The sequence below is a fragment of the Symphalangus syndactylus genome, chromosome 3 (assembly GCF_028878055.3).
Source record: "Symphalangus syndactylus isolate Jambi chromosome 3, NHGRI_mSymSyn1-v2.1_pri, whole genome shotgun sequence".
Taxonomy (NCBI): Eukaryota; Metazoa; Chordata; class Mammalia; order Primates; family Hylobatidae; genus Symphalangus; species Symphalangus syndactylus.
This window is the reverse complement of record NC_072425.2, coordinates 93,587,776-93,609,142: the sequence shown is the minus strand read 5'-3', so window position 1 is coordinate 93,609,142 and position 21,367 is coordinate 93,587,776. Positions and strand designations below refer to the sequence as shown.

Genomic DNA, 21,367 nt, shown 5'->3' with positions numbered 1-21,367 from the left:
GGCGAAGTTTCTGGCTCTCAGTATTTGGAAAAGTGTCCTCTGTGCCTTGTGTGTCTTTACACTCAGCTCTATGCAAGCTTTATGTTTGTCTAGCAATCATTTAATAGATTCCTGGTCCCAGATGAATTCCAGTTAACTTTTTATATTTTAAAATGGGATTTTTTACTTCTGAGAACAGATACATTAATTAAAGGACTATAAGTAAGTATCCAGCACGAGGTTCTTTAAAACCCCACATTTAACACTTTCGTCTCATTGCAGAGTCTATGTTCACAATAAAAGGCACGCGAAGGGAGTCAGGATTGGTGGTATGCGGGGAAATAGTCTCTGTTTATTTCACTAAGAAGAAAGTCAATTTCCAAAGCTTAAGTATATACCTAAATAATGCACTGCTTAATGCCCACCAAAGTGGAAAGAAGGATGGTCAAAATGAAACTTCTTATTATGAGTTAAAAAGAATTGGTAGATAAACCAGAGAGATTCTTTGAATCTACATAATAGCTGCAAAATTATCAACATGTGCATAAAAAAGTAAATTGTGTTAATAAGACCCAAAATCTTCAAAACATCACTTTTCAAAAGAAATATAATGAATCTAACAACTGATGAAACTAGCCAATACTAAACAGGTCAAAGTAATAGTTGATCTGAAGGATTAGAAAAGATTTTAGAAAAACTATCTTATTTCAACTATATAAGAATTAGATTCTATTAATTAATTTAATAACCTATGCTTAAAATAAGCTTCTAATGGTGAACCACTTCATTGTAGAACAAAATTAAATCAGAGTCATCATCAAAGTCAACTCATAATTCTGATGAATAGAAACTAAATTATAAACTATCATGGAAACTCAAAGCAAATGTTTAGCAACTCATTGATAAATCTTCACAAAATAAAATACCAGCAAAACTAAATGGAGAAATAATGGCATTTAACAAAAGGTAGTAAACAAAACATATTGCATTAAAACATTAACCACTGAAAATATTTAAATGTTTCTTTTGAGTCAAAGAATTAAAAAGCAAATGAATTTCATATCAGTACAAATGTTACAAGAGTATACACTGTTTCAAATCTTTATTCAAAAGGTCAAAGTAATGAAACCAGAAATTCACATTTTAAACAGTTAATAGGAAAACCTAACTTCAAAAGTATTTTAAGTCATAAAATAAATAGTTTTTCAAATTGTTTTACAAGGTGGTCTCTCTTACAAGAACATCACTTTAACACTGTTGTATTATGGCACAATTATCTCAACATTACATACATCTACAATTACCTTAACATCTGTAACAAATTTTATAATCAAAAGTTAAGAACAATCCCACTGATTAATATAAGGCATTGATTTGTTTAGCTAACTATAAAACATAATTCTATGTTCATTTACTTTCTCCAAGAAAACTGTCAGAGTATAAATCGCCAAAGAAGTTACAAAAAAAAAAGCAGGTATACGCTTCTTCAAAATTTATCTGAGTTTACAGTATCATATTTTAGTGAATTGTCAATATTTCATTTTACATTATAAAAACTATTACTGTTTAAGCATCAATCTGTAATTATTATTAAGGTTCTCTGCAGGCCATGTAGGCATGTGTTACTTGTCATTTTAAAAAAAAAAATACTAAACAGTTTTAGAGTTTACTTCACAAAGAGGACTTCTGCATTTAGGCCAACTACTACAAGTCCATCATGCTACTTTTAATCTATAAGAATTGATTCTGTTTTATGTATCTACTTTTGCAAGTTTTTAAAAATAAATATATTTAATGTATTTCAAAGGCAAAGTAATCTTAAAAAAAAAAACTTTTTAGAAGATGAGGTATTCAGAATACACAGAAAAAAAATATTCAAAGACATGACCAAGATGCCTATAAGGCAGGTATACACTGTACCCAAGTCATTAGAATAGCCTCCACCAATTCATCCTGTACCTTCTCTTAGGTGCGACCCAAATCATTAAAAGTCTTGGTAATTAGTAATTATTTAATAATCTCAGGAACAACGGTTTCGCAAAATAATCTTAGGTTTCTTTGAGCCCAGGAAATAGATAATCTAATAATCAAAATCAATGTAGATATATAAGATTAACATCTTACACATATTTATTCTGAATTTGTCATTAAAAATGTGAAAATATATGAAGAACTGTGCTAAGAAATGTAAAAAGAATGATCATAGACAAAAAATATAATAAGAAGTTACAGTTACAGTTCTTCCAATGAAAAACTGGAAGGTCACTTGTGCTTTACTTTGTTGGGCTATTCTGGATTAAAATAAAATGCCAACTTAACATTTTATTTTGAACAGATTTTTTTTCCATAAAGGTACATCATGGGGTAAAGCAGACCCAATTCAATGGTCGGCCAAATAAAACAGAGTCTACAAATGCACTGTACACTTGAGTAGCCATTAGCCATATACTGCTACATTTAAATTCAAATTTATTAGTATTAAAAATAAAACTCAGGTCAACAGTTTAGCTATATTTCAAGAGCTCATAGCCTCAGTTAGATAGTGGCTACCACATATAAGAGAAATACAACTTTTTGTTAATTTTCACATTGGCAGATAAGATTTATAAGTTTACACAACATGATGTTCTGAAGCATACATTAGTTATGGAATGACTAAATCTATACAATATACATATGTATGGCCTCATAGTTCTCACTTTTGTGGTAATATTTTATATCCTCTCAGAGTTTTTCAAGAATGTATTAATTGTAGTCAGACTGTACAATCAATCTTTTATTCCTCATCGAAGTGAAATTTTATAATCTTTGACATTTCCCTAACCCTCTACTATCTGCTGCCATAGTATCAACTCTTTCAGATTCCACATGAGCAACATCATTATTTGTCTTTCTGTGCCTGGCTTACTTCACTTAATATAATGTCCTCCAGATTCATCCATGTTGTTGCAAATGCCAGGATATCCTTCTTTTTCATGGCCAAAGAGTATTTAATTGTGCATGTATCACATTTTCTTTATCCATCCATTTGTGGATACTTAGGTTGATTCCATATCCTAGCTATTGTGAAAAATGCTGCAATGAACATAATAGTGCAGATATCTCTTTGAAATAATGATTTCATTTCCTTTGGATATGTAGCTAGTAGTGGGGTTGGTAGACGACACATTAGTTTTATTTTTAATTTTTTAGGAACCTCCATACTGCTTTCTATAATGGCTGTGGTAATTTACATTCCCACTAACGAGGGAATGTAAGGGTTCCCTTTTCTCCGTATTGTTGTCAACACTTATCTTTGTCCTTTTCATAACAGCCATTCTAATAGGCATGAGGTGATATCTCATTGTGGTTGTGATTTACACTTCCCTGATGATTAGTGATATTATTTTTTCATATACCTATTGGCCATCTATTTCCTTTTCGGACATGTCTATTCAGGTCTTCTACTGTTTTGTTAATATCTTGTTTTCTTGATATGGAACCAAGTTTTTTTGCATAATTCTGATATTAAGCCCTTATGAGATGTATAGTTTGCATATGAGATGTATGTATAGTTCGCATATGAGATGTATGGTTCCTCTCATTCTGTAAGTTGTCTCTTCATTTTTCGTCAGCTGTGCAGAAGCTTTTAAGTTTGATGTGACCCCAATTTGTCTATTTTTGCTTTTGTAGCCATTACTTTTGGAGTCATATCAAAAAATGATTGCCCAGATCAATGTCATAAGGCTTGTCTCCTATGTATCTTCTAGTAGTTTCATAGATTCTAATCTTACACTTAAATCCCTAATCCATTTTGAGTGGTTTTTGTATATGGTGTGAGATAAGGGTCTAATTCCATTCTTCTGTGTGTGGATATTCAGTTATCCCGACAACATTTATTGAAGAGATTGTCCATTCTCTATTGTGTGTTCTAGGAAATTTTGTCTTAATCAGTTGGCTATAAACACAGGATTTATGGGCATTCTATAACATTCCATTTGTCTATGTGTCTTTATATACCAGTACTATGTTGTTTTGGTTACTGTATCTTTGTAGTATATTTTGAAGTCAGGTAATGTGATTCCCTCCAGCTTTGTTCTTTTTCCTCAATATGGTTTTGGCTATTCAGGGTCTAGCAAAAGGTTTTCCAATTTTTTTAGCCCTTCAGAAAAACTAACTCTTACTTTTGTAGATCTATTCTACCATTTTCCTACTATTCCATTCATTTCTGCTCTATATTGTTTCCTTCCTTCTCCTAACTTCAAGACTTAGTTTGTTGTTTTTTCTAGTTCCTTAAAGTGAAAACTAGATGAAATGAAATATTTCTTCCATTTTTGATGCAGGTGTATGTTACTATCAACTTCCCTGTTAGAACTGCTTTTACTGTATCCCATAGATTTTGGTATGTTAGGTTTCCATTTGCTGGTCTCAAGGAATTTTTTAATTATAACTTTAAATTATTCATTGACCCTCTGGTTTGTCAGGATGATGTTTAATTTCCATGTATTTGTGAATTCTCCAAAGTCCTCCAGTTCCTCATTTCTAGTTTCATATTTTGTAGTCAGAAAATATTATTTGGTATAATTTTGATCTTAAGTATTTTAACACTTGTTTCATAGCCTAACATAATTTACCCTGAAGAATGTTCCATGTGCAGTTGAGAAGAGTGTATACTCTTCAGCTGTTCAACTCTTGGATTGAATATCCTATGTATGTCTGTTATGTCTATTTGATCAAGAGCGTAGTTTAAGTTCAACATTCCCTATTGGTTTTCTGGTTAACCTGCTCATTGCTGGTAGCAGTTGTTAAAGTACCCTACAATTATTGCATTGCTGTTTTTCTCTCCCTTCAGATCTATTAATATTTGCTTCATATTATATATTTAGGTATTCCAACGTTGGTTGCATATATCACAACTGTCCTATCTTCTTACTTGATCCCTTTGACATTATATAATGACGTCTGTTTTTATATTTCTTTGCTAAAAGTATATTTTACCTCATGAATACAGCTACTCCTGCTTTTTTGTTGTTGTTTCAATTTGTATGGGACATCTTTTTCCATCCCTTCACTTTCAGTCTGTGTGCATCCTTACAAGTGAAATGAGTCTCTTTTTGGCAGCATATTGTTGGATTTTTAAAAATCTATTAAGCTACTTTATGTCTTTTGATTGGAAAAATATACTTACATTCAAGATAATTATTGATAGGTACAGACTTACAACTGCCATTTTTGTTCATTGTTTTCTAGTTGTTTTGCCAATTTTTGTTCCTTTCTTCCTCTATCTTCCTTTGTGGCCGAGTAATTTTTTTTAGTGTTATGTTTTTAATTTCTTACTTTTTATTTTTTGTGTATCTAATATAAGTTTTTGCTTTGTGGTTACCATGATGCTTACAAAAACCACATTAAATTGTTTTAAGGTGGTGAACACTTTAACAACAAAAACTCTACATATTTACTCCACTCATTCCTCCATATTTGGTATTTTTCATGTCACAATTTTCATATTGCATATCCTTAAATTTGTTACTATTTTTCATAGGTTTGCCTTTTTGCCTTCATACTAGTGACAAAAATGATTTACACACACCCATTACAGTATGAGTATTGTGGATTTCACTGTATACTTTTACCGATGAGTTTTATATTTTCAAATGTTTTCATATTATTCATTAGTGTTGTGCTTTTTTTGGCTTGAAGGATTCCTATTAGCATTTCTTATATATCAGGTCTGGTGGTGATATACTCCCTCAGCTTTTGTTTGTCCAGGAAAGTATTCATCTTTTCTTCATTTCTGAAGGACAGCTTTACTGGATACACTGTTCTTGGCTGACAGTTTTTTCCCCCCTTTTAGCATTTTAAATATATCCTTTAGCTTTTTCCTGGCCTGTAAGATTTCTGCCAAAAAGTCTGCTGCTAGCTATATTTGAATTCCTTTATGTTATCTGCTTCGTTTCTCTTGCTGCTTTCAGGATCTTCTTAGTCTTTGATTTTTGATAGTATTATTATATCTTGGAGTCACCTTATCTGGTTTAAATTTGATTGGAGACCTTTGACATTTCTGTACCTGGATATTTACATTGTTCTGTAAAATTAAAAAAAATTGTTATTATTTAAGTAAGCTTTCTATCCCTTTATCTTTTTCTCCTTCTTTAATGCCTGTGACTCAAAGATTGGCTCTTTGGATGCTGTACCATAAGCCCTATAACCTTTCTTCATTCCTTTACTTCTTTTTTCTTCTATTTATTTCAAAATAACCTGTCTTCAAGTTCAGGTTCTTTCTTGTGCTTGGCCAATTCTGATGTTGATGTACTCTATTGCATTTTTCATTCCCTACATTGTATTTTCACCTCCAGGATTTGATTTTTTGAAAATTATTTCATGCATCATCTAGTAGAAGCTAAAAATATTATTTCAATCTCATTATATTTCACATTCTGGTCACTGTTTTCTTCATTTTGAATTGTTTCTCTGTATTTTCTTCAAGTTTGCTGAGCTTCAAGTTTTGAATTCTTTTTCAGAAAGCTCACGTCTCCATTTCTTTAGGGTCAGTCACTTGTACCACATTTTTTTCATATGGTCATGTAATGTTTTCCTGATTGTTCTTGATTCTTGTGGTCATTTGTCAATGTCTGCACATTTGAAGAAGTAGATATTTATCCAACTCTTCACAGATAGGGATTTAGCTTTGCCTGGATAGCTCTGTAGCAGGTGTGACAATGCCAGAATCCTGGGGCTCACTACATCAGTTGTTGCACTGGAACTGGCCAGAATCCAGGGGCTACCTGCTGCTGCTGAGTGCTGTTCAGAGGACTGACACAAGTCTGGTGGTAGTATAAGCTGGAAATTGAGTTTGCCAAGAAAGACCGAAGCCTGGGGCTCTGGGGTCCCACCTGGTGCTGCAGCTGGTCTAAAGGCTCAGTCTGCAGTTACTGGCTTGAAATACAAAGCTGTGGGGATCACCCTGGTGTTGAGTATTATTGTGGTGGGCCAAGTGTTGGGGTTCAAGGTAAAATCTTATGCTCACTTCCTTCTTTTTCCCTAAGTGAACAATATCTCTTCTCCATTCCATGCTGCCAGATTTGGGGAAGAGTAACACAGGTAACAAACTGTACTTCCTACTCTCTTCAATGCATATTTTCTTACTACCATGCTACAACCAGGTACTGGAATCTCTCACTTGGTTTCTTTAGCCCTTGTGAAGGTATTTTCACATGTGGATAGTTGTTCAAATTGATGTTTCTGGGGGTGGGGTGACAATCACTGGATGACCCTGCTTTGTTATCTTGTTCGACCCATCCAGAACATGTTATCATGGTAAAAAGTGTTAATGGAAAGGGCTTGTCTAAACAAAAGCAGTGCTTATATATTATGATTTGTGGTCATATATCCCATTAAATATTTTTGATCATTAATTTACACAGCCATACTGCAAAGGAATTTTTATTCCTACCTAATGTTACTACTTAAAATCCCACTGTGAAAAATTAGATCTGGAACAAGCAAAATTACACAGTCTAAGCTAAAACAGACTGAACTTTTTCTTATTTACATAAAAAAATTTCCAAAAATGTGGATGCATATTAAATGTGTAAAAATTAAACACCCAAAATTTAGATGAACCTAGTTTCTGTTTCTACCCAAGGGGGAGTACTAGGGATGAAATTGTCTTTCTACCTCAACCAACTTTTAAAAAGCAAACTATATGAAACAATGTTTAAGACATTATACATGATACAATGAAGAAATAATCCCTAAGAGACACAAAACGAAGTGAGCTGTACATGTACCCCATCCTACTACCCACAAGAGAGTTTCAGGACATGGTATATGGAGGAATCCAGATTTCATTTCTTTTAATTGAGAGATGAAGTTAAGAATCTGGGGAGACCAAGGTAGGCAGAATAGAGTCACAGGTAGAGTACCAGAGAGGAGAGAGCATCACAGTGAGAGAACTCTATAGAACATCAGAATATCTTCCTCACATAGACAGCAGAGAACTGATCAGTGCACCTATGTGAGAAAATTAGTCAAAGGACTAGAAGGAACAGTACTCAATGCACACACAGCATTGGAAAAATTGGCAATAGCCATGAGCCATACTAGAAAACTTCATAATTAATATGGTTTAAATTTCCCTACCAAAACTCACATTAAAACTTAATTGCCACTGTAACAGTATTAAGAGGTAGGGCCTTTAAGAGGCAATAAGGTCATGAGGGCTCATGAAGGGACTAATACCTTTATCATGGGAATGGATTAGTTACTACAGAAATGTGTTCTTGACAAAAAGAATGAGTTCAGCCCACTTCTCTCTGCCATGTGCACTTGTTCCCACCTTCTTTGCCCTTCCACTAGGGGATGATCTTCACCAACTGTCAGCAGCATGCTCTTGGACTTGCCAGTCTCCAGAATCGTAAGCCAAATAAATCACTTTTCTTTATAAATTACCCAGTTCATGTTATTCTGTTATAACACCAGAAAACAGAGTAAGACAATAATTTACAGGGCATTAGGTAGAGTATAAAGAAGGGTCTTCCCTCAGTTGTGGGAAATAATTATCTACACTAAATATACTAGTCCTGCTGAAAGATCAAAAAAACAAGACCCAAATAGATCGAACTGTTTTTAATTACTTGCATCTGGAACAAAGCTCATATTTATAAGAATACAAAAACATCCATCACCTAAGATAAAATTCTCAATGTCTAACAGCTTAAATACCAAACATTTTAAAAAGCAGAAAATATGGCCGATTATGAGGAGAAAAATCAACCAGAACCAACCCAACTGACACCAATATTAGAACTAAAAACATTAAAACAGTTACTAGAACCATGTTCCGTTTGTTCAGACTATAGGAAAGACTGAACATATTAAGCACGGATGTAAAATAGAACTAAATCTAACTTCAAGAGATGAAAACTATAGCATGTGATATTTTTAAAACCCCCACTAGAAATAATTAACAGAAGATTTGATATTAAAGATTAGTAAACTTGAAGACACAGCCATAGAAACGATTTTAAATTAAACAGTAAAAAAAAAAAAAAAGAAGGCAAAAATAGGAAATTAAACAGGCCACCAGTGAGATATGGATCATATTTAGTCAGCCTAATACACAGGTAACGAGAGTTGCTGGTAAGTTGGGAAAAAACAGAAAAACATTTGAAAAATTAATGCTGAAAACATTCCTAATTGAATGAAAAATTTAAAACCTATCAACACATCTTAAGTATGCACACAAAAAAGAAAAATCTTAGGCAAGGAAAGGAGGAAGACACTGTGACCCATAATGAAGAGATACATACTTCCTTTTAATCTAACCCAGAACTGATAGGCATCAGAATCTTCAAAGATATTATAATGGTTGTTGTAATTAAATCACATATATTCAAAAATTAGAGAATATATTAAAGAGGACCTAAATCGAAGTTCTAGAGATGAAAACTACAGTGCCTAATACAAAAAATACTGTTGTTTAAAATTCAATGCATGTCTGCACACATAAGACAGTACAATGATGTATACCATCTCAGCACATGGATGCTGAGCTCAATTAAATGGCCAGCCAGAGCAAAGGAACATCTGTTTGGCACATGCTTTCATAATCGTGTACAATCATAATGCACATTTGAAGAAGTAGATACTTATCCCAGTCTTCACAGATAGGGATTTGGCTTTGCAACAATAAATGAATGAATGAAATATCAAATTCTGTTGACATACTATATAATATTAGCATTTATTTTAAGTTTGAAGGTAACTTTTGTTCTACTTTATATTTATGACAAGGGTAGAGGCTATTCGCTTTCAGGGTGCTGGATCTGTTTAATTGAAAAAGATAAATTGCAAGAAAAAATGCTTCTGCACCTGTTAATATTATCAGTATTTAATAGGGCAGCCAGTTTACTACATAATCCAAATAAAAGGAGACAGGAAAAAAGAACAATTATTATCCATAATATTTTATTTCAAACTTTTGTTTTCAACCTCACATTTCTAAATGTTGCACATATAAACTGAAACAGCAATTTAGTGTTCATAATGTAATTTTTGGTTTACTTAATATAGTAGTGATCCATTTAAAATTTATTCTGGGTTAAATAAAGGATGCTACCTCCAAAAAAAAGTTTGAATATCACTCTCCAAATTTAATTTTTAAGAGGAAAATGAAGTCCCATTTAGAAATGAGAAATACTTCAAAGGTTAATACTACTGTTCAGGGCACATACAGAAAATAATTTAAAATAAGACATAAGCAGTCATTTATTGAAGGAATAAGATGCTTCATAAAAATTAAAAGCAGGCACTTGTAAGTTAGACAATTTTGAAATAAAAAATGTTTTTCTAAAAGGCAAAATGAAAAATTTTAAAATTGAATTCTACTAAAAAGATCAAGATAGTAAAATGCATGAAGTTTAAACTTATATACTGTAAATGTCATAAAAACTCAAAACTAGTATTATTCTCCTTAATAGAATGTAGCAATTACTTGAGTTGCAATTTTTATTATTTCCTCATATCTGCCTCCTTCTTTTCTGCAAGTCACCACAAAGCACCTCGTTGTAGAAGACAGCACTGGAACAGGGTAAGATAGGAGACAACATAACTTGGAACATCAAGGCATGTTCAAATGAACAAATATTTCTGAATGTCTACACATGCTGACTTGTCAAAAGAGAAGGGATATGAGCACAAGGGTATTAGGGAAGGATTCCAAGAGGAAATGTCACTCAAATTTTTAAGGAGAGTTTGGCAAGTAAACAATTAAAAAAAAAAAAGGTGTTTCAAGTAGAAAGAAAAACTCATGCAGGAAACGCATCTAAGTCAGGTCAGAGGGTACATGTGAAGAACTATAAATAACTTAGTATTTCCAGAGGGCAAACTACTCAATTAGGAAATGAGAAAGACAGAACAGTAGAATTAGGGAAGAGCCAGACCAGGCCAAGGCTTTATGATCTGAGTTTTGTCCATTAAGAGATGAGAAGCATCTGAAAGTTTTCAATAAGGAGAGTAACTTGGTAAATTTATACTAGCAAAATCTCTCACGGTGGCTGTGGTAAGCTCAATTGGAAACAAAAGATAGAAGTTGAGATGAATAGTTCAGAGAAGGAAAAAGACTTTTAACATTTAAACTGCATGCATTTGAACATTTCTATCAAAACTTTGAGAAACGATGACATTTATGGATAAAAACACATAAGTCAGTATATGAGTAATACTTTAAATCATGAGGCTTCATGACCCAGAGCGTGCATGTCTGTTAAAGAAATGCCTAACACATATAGGATAAAGGTACTAATAACTGTGGCAAACTAGGTCATTTCAGATTGAAAATCTAAATCAAAAATCAGCAAACTATGGGTCAAGCCTGGTCTGCTGCCTATTTTGTAAATACAGTATTCCTGGAACAGAGCCATACCCATTCTTTTGCATATTGTCTATGACTGCTTTGACATGAAAACAGCAGAGTTGATAGTTGTCACAAAGACTGTGTAGACAGGCCACGAAGCCTAAAATATTTACTATCTGTTTCTTTACAGGAAAAAATTGCCAATTCCTAAAGTAAAAGAAGGTATCTTAGAGCCAGGCAAAGAAAGGGCTTGAGTTACTTCTTTAAAATGAGAGCATTCCACTAAATGATTTTCAAGATCCTTTTCCCTTGTAACAAAATAGGTTTGTACTATTCGAAAAGGGCAAGCATTGGCATTACTCATGAACATTATGTGATACAGTGAAATGATCACTAGGCTTAATTTTGAACTGGGGATAATGCCATCTATGATAATCAACTCTCAGGGTTGCTCTGAAGACTAAAGCCCTGGGATCATTCATTTTAAAAGAAAAGAATGGTGACTCATTATTTCAAGCTTTTCAGTAAGTGTCTGTTATTACTAACATTAACCTAATTATACTAATAATGTACATTAGCAGGCCACATTTGCTGGGAGGGTTCTGGAAATTACAAATGTATTTGAAATTCCATCTCATACCAATGGGAAGAGCAAGAAACACAAGGTCATAGCTGGATTTTTGGTAGTTGAGGAAACAACTCAGAACTCAGTCATTACTATAAACACATTAACTAAGAAGATTTAAATCTAGAAGCCTCTCACCATATTCTAGAAGTGGAAATACTACTCAGTACTCAGAGGAGTCATGCTAGTGACTTTAACCAGTCCTACTGTTCCCAAATAAGTTTTTCAGTATCGACTCTGGGACTACCTTGACAACACTTGCTACATTCCACCTTAGTAAGTAAAAGTAGAATTAAGCTTAAGTATTGAGCATTTACGTAAAATTAAGTTCCATAATTCCATAAAACAAAATCTCTGGTACCCAGAAAATTGAATCATATTATACTTTTCAAAAGTATCACACATAAACTTATTGCTAACAGGATTCAAGCCAAAAAAATCTGAATCTAGAAGTTTCTGGCACTGATTCCATTATCTTTCTATACTTTCCATACAAGAAGAGGTCAGGCTTTCCAAAACCTGCAAAAGTAATCTATTTTTAGGTGGCTACAGATCTTAATCCTAAGGCAACAGCATATAAGCCTGGTAATACTCTTACCATCTTCCTGTCTGCCAATAATTCAACCAACAGAAAAGGTTTTTTTCTGTTTTTGTTTTTCAGAATATGAAGTATTACAGTAAAAAGGATTTCACTAAAAAAAAAATCATCTACCATACAGACACTATAGAAGGCTTGGAAAAGACATTATAATATAAAAGATATATTTTAAATTGTGTCTATCCCTGGAACTCTATTAAAATTAAATATTAAGAAAGTCATAAAGGAGTCTAACTTGCCTTTCAAAGTAAGCTTTAAGAGCTTTCGCACACACAGAGACACGAACACACACACGAACAGAAAACTTTTGAATATGAATAAAATCTTTTTAATTATACTTTGCCAAAAAATCTGGGATCTTCATCTGCCTATTCAACCTTAAAAAACAAACCACAAAGTTCCCTCTCTAATCTTCCCTATCTTACTATCATTCGCCAAGTTTTATGAGACATAAAATTAGAGGTTATACTTCTTTTCTCTCATTTATTTAAGCTTCAATTCTTAATGCTTTGATCTCTTAAATATATCTTGATTTCATTTTGTTCACTCCCACTAAAACTATCTGCCTTTGTTTTGCCTGCTATAACATATACCATCGACCAGATGGCTTATTAACATCAGAAATTTATTTCTCACAGTTCTGGAAGTTAGAAGTACAAGATCAGATTGCCAGCATCATCAGGTACTCATGAGGGCCATCTTCCAGCTTGCAGACTGCCAACTTCTCATTGTGTCCTCAGGTGGTGAGAACAAACTCTGACTCTTCTTAAAATGGCATTAATCTCATTCATGAGGGTTCTACTCTCAAGATCTAATCACCTCCCAAAGGACCCACCTCCTAATACCATCATTATGGGGGTTAAGATTTCACCATATAAATTTTGAGGGGACACAAACATTCAGTCCAATACACTAACCTAGTCCTCACTACCACTATTATTTCTTGTACTACTATACTGCAGTAGCCTCCCAACTAAACCACAAATTTTTCTGCTTATTTTAATCTACTTTCTGTCCTGCATCCAGGATGTATAAAATGGAAATCTGATCACATCAATTAATACTAGGCAGTGCTGCCTTATAGACTTCAAACGTACTTAGAAGGCCCAGCTCAAACTCAACACTTTACAATCTGCCATTCCTTCAGTTTCAGATGCACTCAGTGGCTTTTTCTAATTCCAACCATTCTATGTGCTTCTTTGTCCATATAGAAATGCCAGTCCTCTCACTCCTCACAGAGTTGGACCCTGCTCAGTCTTCCAAATCTTGGCTTCCTCTCACATCCTTAAGATGACTTCTCCAGGCTAAACTGCCTCTTTCTCAAGCACACCTGGCTAAATTTCTCAAACCTTAGATGGTAGATAGAAGGGAAAGGGACCAGGGATTTTGCCAACTCCCAGTCACTAAAGTACTTTCCTGGCTAACTCTGGTCATTTTAAGTAAACTCTTATTATTAATCCTTATTTTAGAAAAAACAGACCAATACAATTATTTCCTTAATATATAATAACCTGGAAAATTAGCTTATATAGAATATTTCAGTAATCTAAAGTAAGATGCTGTTTTTTTAAAAAAGATTATATTATCAAATAAGCTCCGTGTAGGCCAAAATATCTATCGCACAGACATTAAATCAATACTATGTGAATCCATATTAAGTAATCTATTCAGTAAGGGAGAGAATAAGATCATTCCCTGCCAAGTGCTAACTGGATAGTATATACAAAATAAGTTTAAAATGAATTGGTAAAAAGAAACAGTGTGAGCATTACTCCCTATGGAGTCATTCTCAGATGGAGGGGCTTGGATAGACATGAAAGGATAGATTCACTGATGAAAAAATATTTTGTAACAGTTATTAAGCAGAGAGAAAAAAATAATGAAACACAAAAAGGGAAAATTTAGACTTAATCTGTAAAAATTGGACATAAAAAAGGAAGATAAGAAATGGACAAATACAAGAGAAAACATCAAAATAACCTACGAGTCTTGTGATAAGACTTAACACAGAAGGTCTCAAAAATGGCTTGAACTAGGAATACCATATCACCTGATTCATGTTTAACATGATTGTTAAAACCTGAATTATTCTGCTTAATCTACACATTAAAATCATGCATAAGAGCATATGAAAGCAAAAAGACTTCACAGCATGTTCTAGTATAGAAAATATTTTTAGAAAAAGAAGCCATTTAGGGCCGGGCACAGTGGCTCATGCCTGTAATCTCAGCACTCTGGGAGGCCAAGGTGGGTGGATCACTTGAAGTCAGGAGTTCGAGACCAGCCTGGCCAACATGGTGAAACCCCATCTCTACTAAAAATACAAAAAATTAGCCAGGTCTGGTGGCAGGTGCCTGTAATCCCAGCTACTCAGGAAGTGGAGGCAGGAGAATTGCTTGAACCGTGAGGCAGAGGTTGCAGTGAACTGAGATCATGCCACTGCACTCCAGCTTGAGCCACAGAGCAAGACTTTGTCTCAAAGAAAAAAAAAAAAGCCATTTAGATGCCATCAAAGGCATCCCACTCTGTTTACAGATCAGGATTTTGAACTAAAGTTCAAAAACATTAACTAACTTGGACAGGTTAAGAGACACTTGTTATTTGAAGACCTAGTACTTGTGCCTTAAATCTTAACTCTAGATTCGGTATCCTTACCATGCTCGTTTTACAAGTTACATTTATACATGAAGTAATGCTCTTTTAAATATAATAACAAAGCCATATTAAAAGGCATACTTAAACTGTATTAATTTTAGGTATTAATTACAAAATATAACCATTAACTTCAATAAATGATATTGAAAATATAATATTTGGTTCCATCTTTGTAAATAAATAGCATACAAGAATTAAAGCTAAAGTCTATTTCCATTATTTAAATAGAAGTCAGTAGCAAAAAAAAAAAAAAAAAAAAAAACTAGTGAGAGAAGTTGCCAGGCATCTTTTTAAAAAACTGAATGACCACATAAATTGTTCAAATTTCTTACCTAGGGCTACAATCAATGTGAAATGCCTTATAAAGTCTAGTTTCATTTATTTTGCCTCCTGTGCATTTCATCTTAAATGTTATAAACTGATTTACTAGAATAGCACTGGAAAATAAATTCACAATCTTGCCAATCTCAGTCATCTGACCAACTTGACAAAACTACTTAAAATAGGGAAATAAATAGCAATACCAAACTCTGTGCTTAATCAAGAAAAATTTACTCATAAAACTTAGACAAAGTCCTCTGGAATTCATTTTATTCACATATTGCTTCAGAATTCCATTCTATCTGAAAATAACTTACCATTAAAAGAATGAAAACTAGCGAGGTATGCCCTATGAGAATCATTTCTTTAAACATCAGTTACATGTCCATCACAACTAATTTCAGGGAGTATTCTATATCCCATAACACAAACTTTCCATTAACCATTTAGTCATAAGCAAAGATCTCCTAAAACTTACAACAACACCGTCAATTCTTTCTATTCAACATCTCCTACTAGAATGATTTCATCATTCCTCATTTTTGTGTTAGAAATGAATCCATTCATGACTGTAACTAGATAAAGATTCCAAAGGTATTTTTAACCAGTATTTATTTAGGTTTTCTTATTGATTTAGGCAGGAAATACCTGAGACTTACTATATTAGCAGAAAACGCATGACAAAATTTATAGAATTTATACAAGTAATTGTATTTCTGCCACTGGAGCAGTGTACAACTATGAAAGAGAAAATTTTAATATCTCTTAAGTGCCAACACAAAAATTCAGTATATAATAAAACTATAGTTTTTCTGATTAAAAAAAATGAAAGAATCCATAAGGCTACAGTAGCCATAAGGTTGAGACAGGAATGGAACAGGGATTTGGACTGGCCTGCTCTTAAAGTCAATCATTGGTTATTACACACACACACACACACATTCACACACACACTATTCATTTAAAAATGTAAACTATCAGGGACCTGAAACAGATTATAAAAAGTAAACCCAATATGGATGCAGTGAGAACTAAAATAGCCAGCTCCTTTGTTTGATATGAACTTGTGCCTTGAAAACACATTTTCTTAGTCTAGTAATAATAGAGTTAACAGAAGAACAAGCAGTTAGGTAAAAGATGACAAAGATATGTCTGGAATCTGGTATTAAATTTAACAGCATCATCGATTTTTATAACAAATTCAGTAAGGCTCAATACTGTCTATGAAGCTAAAGTAAGAAGCCATTAGCACACAGAAGGAATCACTATGTTTTTTAAGTTGTCATTTTTTATTAAGAAGGAATATTAAACACATATATGTGTGTATATTTTTATTTTCCATGCTATTACTTAGCACATTCATGAGAACATAAAAATAACAAGTATATATGATACATAGTAATACACTAGATTGATTCAGTTGCTGGCTATGCCACTGGTGAGCTTTGGAACACTCTGGAAACAATTTATATCTGTGACAGTTTCTCCAGATGTGAAAATATCAAGTGTAAATGGATGGTGACTTTCTTTTCTTTTCTTTTTTTAATTTGCTGACATGTTCAAATACTAAATATTTTCAAGTATTTTAAAGATAATTTATTGTAATGTCAATAAACTACTTCCTAATAACTAGAACTAAATTCAATACTTTTGAAGGTTATGTTTCTCACAGTATTAAAATTCCCCTTGGTAATTTACGCTTTTAGCTAAAGTAAATTCATGAGATTTTTAACTCTCATAAAACACCAATAAAATCATTGTATATACAAGCAGAGAAAAGCAAAGCTCTCATGTAATTATCTAGATAATTACAGTAAAACTTTTGCTATGGAAAATGCGATTAACTATTTTATCAAGTAAAATTAAAGAGTTTGCTTTATATTTTGAACTTAGATTTGTTGCCAATTTCTTCCAACTTTTAACAATTAAACACTTATTGCTACCTATTATGTGAACTTGCTGTGTTTCTTTTAAAAAGCTTTAAATAACAAAATATTGTCCACTATTTTATCTAATAGTAGAAAAGGATATTTTGGGAAAATCTTGCCAGAACCAAATACATAAGGAACTTTATTTTACTTTTTGGATGTGGGAAGGTATTATTTGTGGTTTTACATAATACTGCTAAGAAACACATACAGTTCGTTTTTTCTCCTGAAATCTCCTTTATCACTGGGTAAAAAAAACAGCTCTCTGATCACTAACTTGTAAGCAAGGAACTCAGCCTACAGTTCAGATTCTTACTGCCTATAAATCTTGTTTAATGTAGGTAAAAATCTATTTTTTTTTTTTTTTTTTTTTTTTGGGAGATAGAGTCTTGCTCTGTGGCCCAGGCTGGAATGCAGTGGTGCGATCTCAGTTCACTGCTTCCTGGGTTCCAGCGATTCTCCTGCCTCTGCCGCCCAAGTAGCTGGGATGGGACTACAGGCATCCACCACCACACCCGGCTAATTTTTTGTATTTTTAGTAGAGATGGGATTTTACCATGTTAGCCAAGATGGTCTCAATCTCCTGACCTCGTGATCTGCCTGCCTCTGCCTCCCAGAGTGTTGGGATTACAGGCTTGAGCCACTGCGCCTGGCCAAATCTAATCTTTTTAAAGTGATTTTTACATGAGAAATTTTATGAATTTACCTTTTAATACTGCAACACATTTACTATATTACTTCCTTTTTCTAAGAATGTTTTCATCATTACTTAATGAACAAAAACACATAAGAGTAGAAAACAGAGAACTGGACATGTCCCATGTTCATATCATATCATTTGTGACAGGTCACCACCCAAAAAACTTTTAGAAAATCCTTTTTGAAAGATGCAATCTGACAGAGGTGGTAGCAATACTACACACCCCCGTAAATGCAAGGAACAGAAGGCTAACAATAACTTCAGTCAAATCAGGGCAAAAATTGAGCTCCTCGACAACAGAGTATAGACTAAGCATTTAGAAAAATCACATATGAAAAAACAGTTTCAAACAGAATTCTGACAGAATTTTATTTTTACAAAAGAAAGTGCTGGTTTGTAGCATTAGATTTTTCTTCTTAAGACATAAGGGATCTAAACTTGTAAAATTCCATTATGCTGACCAGTCTCTAATAAAAAAATAATATTTTCACCTAAGTAGCGATATTCTCTTAGTATAAGGTGTGGTGTTATCAGGCAAGTATTTCTAAAAGCTCACAGTTAAAAGATTGCATAGAATCATAATGTCATACTAACATATACAGATTCATTAAGAATAGAACATTTATAATATGGCCCACACAACAATTTCAGGCCACTTAACGCTGAAATCTATTTTACTTCAAGTAATCAATATCACCACCAGTCTCTAAATGGTTTGGGTCTGTGTCCCCACCCAAATCTCATTTCAAATTGTAATTCCCACATGTCAAAGGCGGGACCTATAATCCTGATGTGTCAAGGGAGGGAGGTGATTGAAACATGGGGGTGGTTTCCCTGATGCTGTTCTCGTGATAGTGAGTTCTCCTGAGATCTGATGGTTTTGTAAGTATTTGGAAGTTCCTCCTTCATTCTTCTCTCACCTGTCACCTTTTGAAGAAGGTGCCTGCTTCTCCTTCCACCATGATTGTAAGTTTCCTGAAGTCTCCCCAGCCATGCGGAACTGTGAGAATTAAACCTCCTTTGTTTACAGGTTGTCCTGTCTAGGGTAGTAACTTTATAGCAGTGTGAAAACAGACTAATAGAGTAGATGACGGTAAAAATCTGTAGAATTCTGAGAATTCAATGTAATTACAATAAAATAAAGTTACATCTAGCAAAACATAAATATTTTATTAAGTTGGTCAAAGTAATATTGGCAGACTCCTTAAATCATGCTAAATACCATAGAAATGAGAACTTCTCAAAAGAAGACTACATAAAACATATAAAAATAAAGGAGAATAATAACCGAAGAGATGGCCCAAAAATATTTCTAATATCAAAGGATTAATAATGAATATTTTTAGAAATCTAGAAGTACCCTAAAAATATTTTTGCAAAAATAACCACCTCAAAGCTGGGTGCAGTGGCTACATCTGTAATCCCAACATTTTGGGAGGCCAAGGTGGAAAGATTGCTTGAGCTCAGGAGTTTAAGACCAGACTGGGCAGCACAACAAGATCTCATCTCTACCAAAAATTTAAAAAATTAGCCAGGCACAGTGGTGTGCACCTGTACTCCCAGCTACTTAGGAGGCTGAGGCAGGAGGATCACTTGAGCCTGGGAGATGGAGGCTTCATTGAGCTATGATCACACTATACTCCAGCTTAGACAATAGAGTGAGATCCTGTCTCAGTCAATCAATCAATTAATAACCACTTGAAATGAAGCATATCACAACATACTATTATATAATGTCCACAAGATTATACAAAAAGCTTAATTTTGCAAACATAATCTAAAGGATTTTAAGAAGATAAGACTATTTTAATAAGTATCTTAGTTCTTTTAAAAACAAAGTCTTGAATTTTTTTCTGCTTTTCATGGTGAAAATTTGTTCCCTTCTGTAAGTGGATCTTAGAATAGTAGCCTCTTACTTGTGCCAGTTTATCTTAGCTAACAAAAATTTCCCATGTTAAATAATTTCTAGCCCATTTCACCTTTCATTAGAGACAAAAAGTTGATCTTCATGTAGTCAAGACCTCTGCAGAACCTAAAATAAAATTCAATTATGCTAGATACCAATGTACCAACAACCAAGCACCATTAACTATCCACTCACTGCTTAACTTCTTCCAGGAGAAATAATATAGATGAGGTTCAAAGTTACATGTCCCTTTAGAATATCTATTGAATGACAGATACCAGGGAATTCCAAAGTATTTTTATATACTTGAGAATGTAAGAGACAATGGAAGTTTCATCAGTATTGTAGGCTGAAACATATTTCTGCCACTTAAACCTAACCCAATGTTGTTTTTGCCAAATGCCCACCTAAGTTGACATTCAGCTTCATTTTTCTTTAAATATCTGTTCTTGTAGAGTAAAAAGTGATGACATTGCAAATGACAACCTTAACTAGTCTCTCTATTGAAAAGCCTCATAAATGTTTAATAGCCACAATTTTACTTGGCATGCGACTCATTCCTGCTAAGCCTTCCACTCTTCAGATGGACTGAAATTGGAACTTGAAGACCCTTGTACAAGAAAAAGAACCGTTGAAAACCATTGCAAATCTCAGCCAAGACAAAAATGGCCTTTAAACATTTACAATAAATGCACTGAATATCTATGGAAACACATAACTCAAAAATAAACATGGACATATTTTTCTATAACTTTGTTATCATTTTGTAATATATTTTCTGATGAATAAAACCTACTTGTTTAGGGAAGCAAGTGATCATACTCCTTTTGACCATTCTTTTCAAATTTTGAAGTTGTTTAACAAAAAGTCTTATATTTAAAAAAAAAAAAAAAAGCTTGTGGTAGGGCCTCTTTCTTGGTTTAATCTTCCAGAAAAGTTAATTCAGACAGAATGAAAGAGAACACTATAGCCTCTGAAGTGCCTGGTATGCAATTTTCCAATTACAAACATGTGTATATATGTCTGCATATGAATTTGCACATGCAAACACTCTATGTATGTATGTGTATCAGTAGTTTTTCCTCTAATGAGCAAACTGTGATATATCTAGATTTAAGACTTTCATTTTACTTTATTTTATAATTATCATATTTTCCATACATCTATTAATTTGGTGCACATTTGAAATGTTCTGCCAAATTTTCATTAATAGGAAAACTGAAATTGCTTTCTGGCCATTTTTGGTGAAGGTGGTATCAGAAGGAAAAAGGATGAAGCCTGATCAGTCATATTCACAATCACTGACAGGACAATTCAAAC

At 33.4% G+C, this 21,367-nt stretch overlaps 1 protein-coding gene and 1 long non-coding RNA gene across 4 annotated transcripts in view; one reads left to right on the top strand and one right to left on the bottom strand.

Moving 5' to 3' along the window:
- CRPPA (CDP-L-ribitol pyrophosphorylase A) overlaps window positions 1-21,367 on the bottom strand; it is a 336,452-nt gene that overhangs the window by 139,316 nt on the left and 175,769 nt on the right. The gene's annotated exons all lie outside the window — the stretch shown is intronic.
- LOC129479440 (uncharacterized) overlaps window positions 1-21,367 on the top strand; it is a 60,868-nt gene that overhangs the window by 13,779 nt on the left and 25,722 nt on the right. The window contains exons 2-3 of one of the 2 annotated variants that reach the window (XR_008656680.2): window positions 11,761-11,838; window positions 13,176-13,219. This is a non-coding gene — a long non-coding RNA (uncharacterized lncRNA). Of the gene's footprint in view, window positions 1-11,760; window positions 11,839-13,175; window positions 13,281-21,367 lie in introns of both variants that reach the window. The other variant, XR_008656679.2, reaches the window with a different exon arrangement.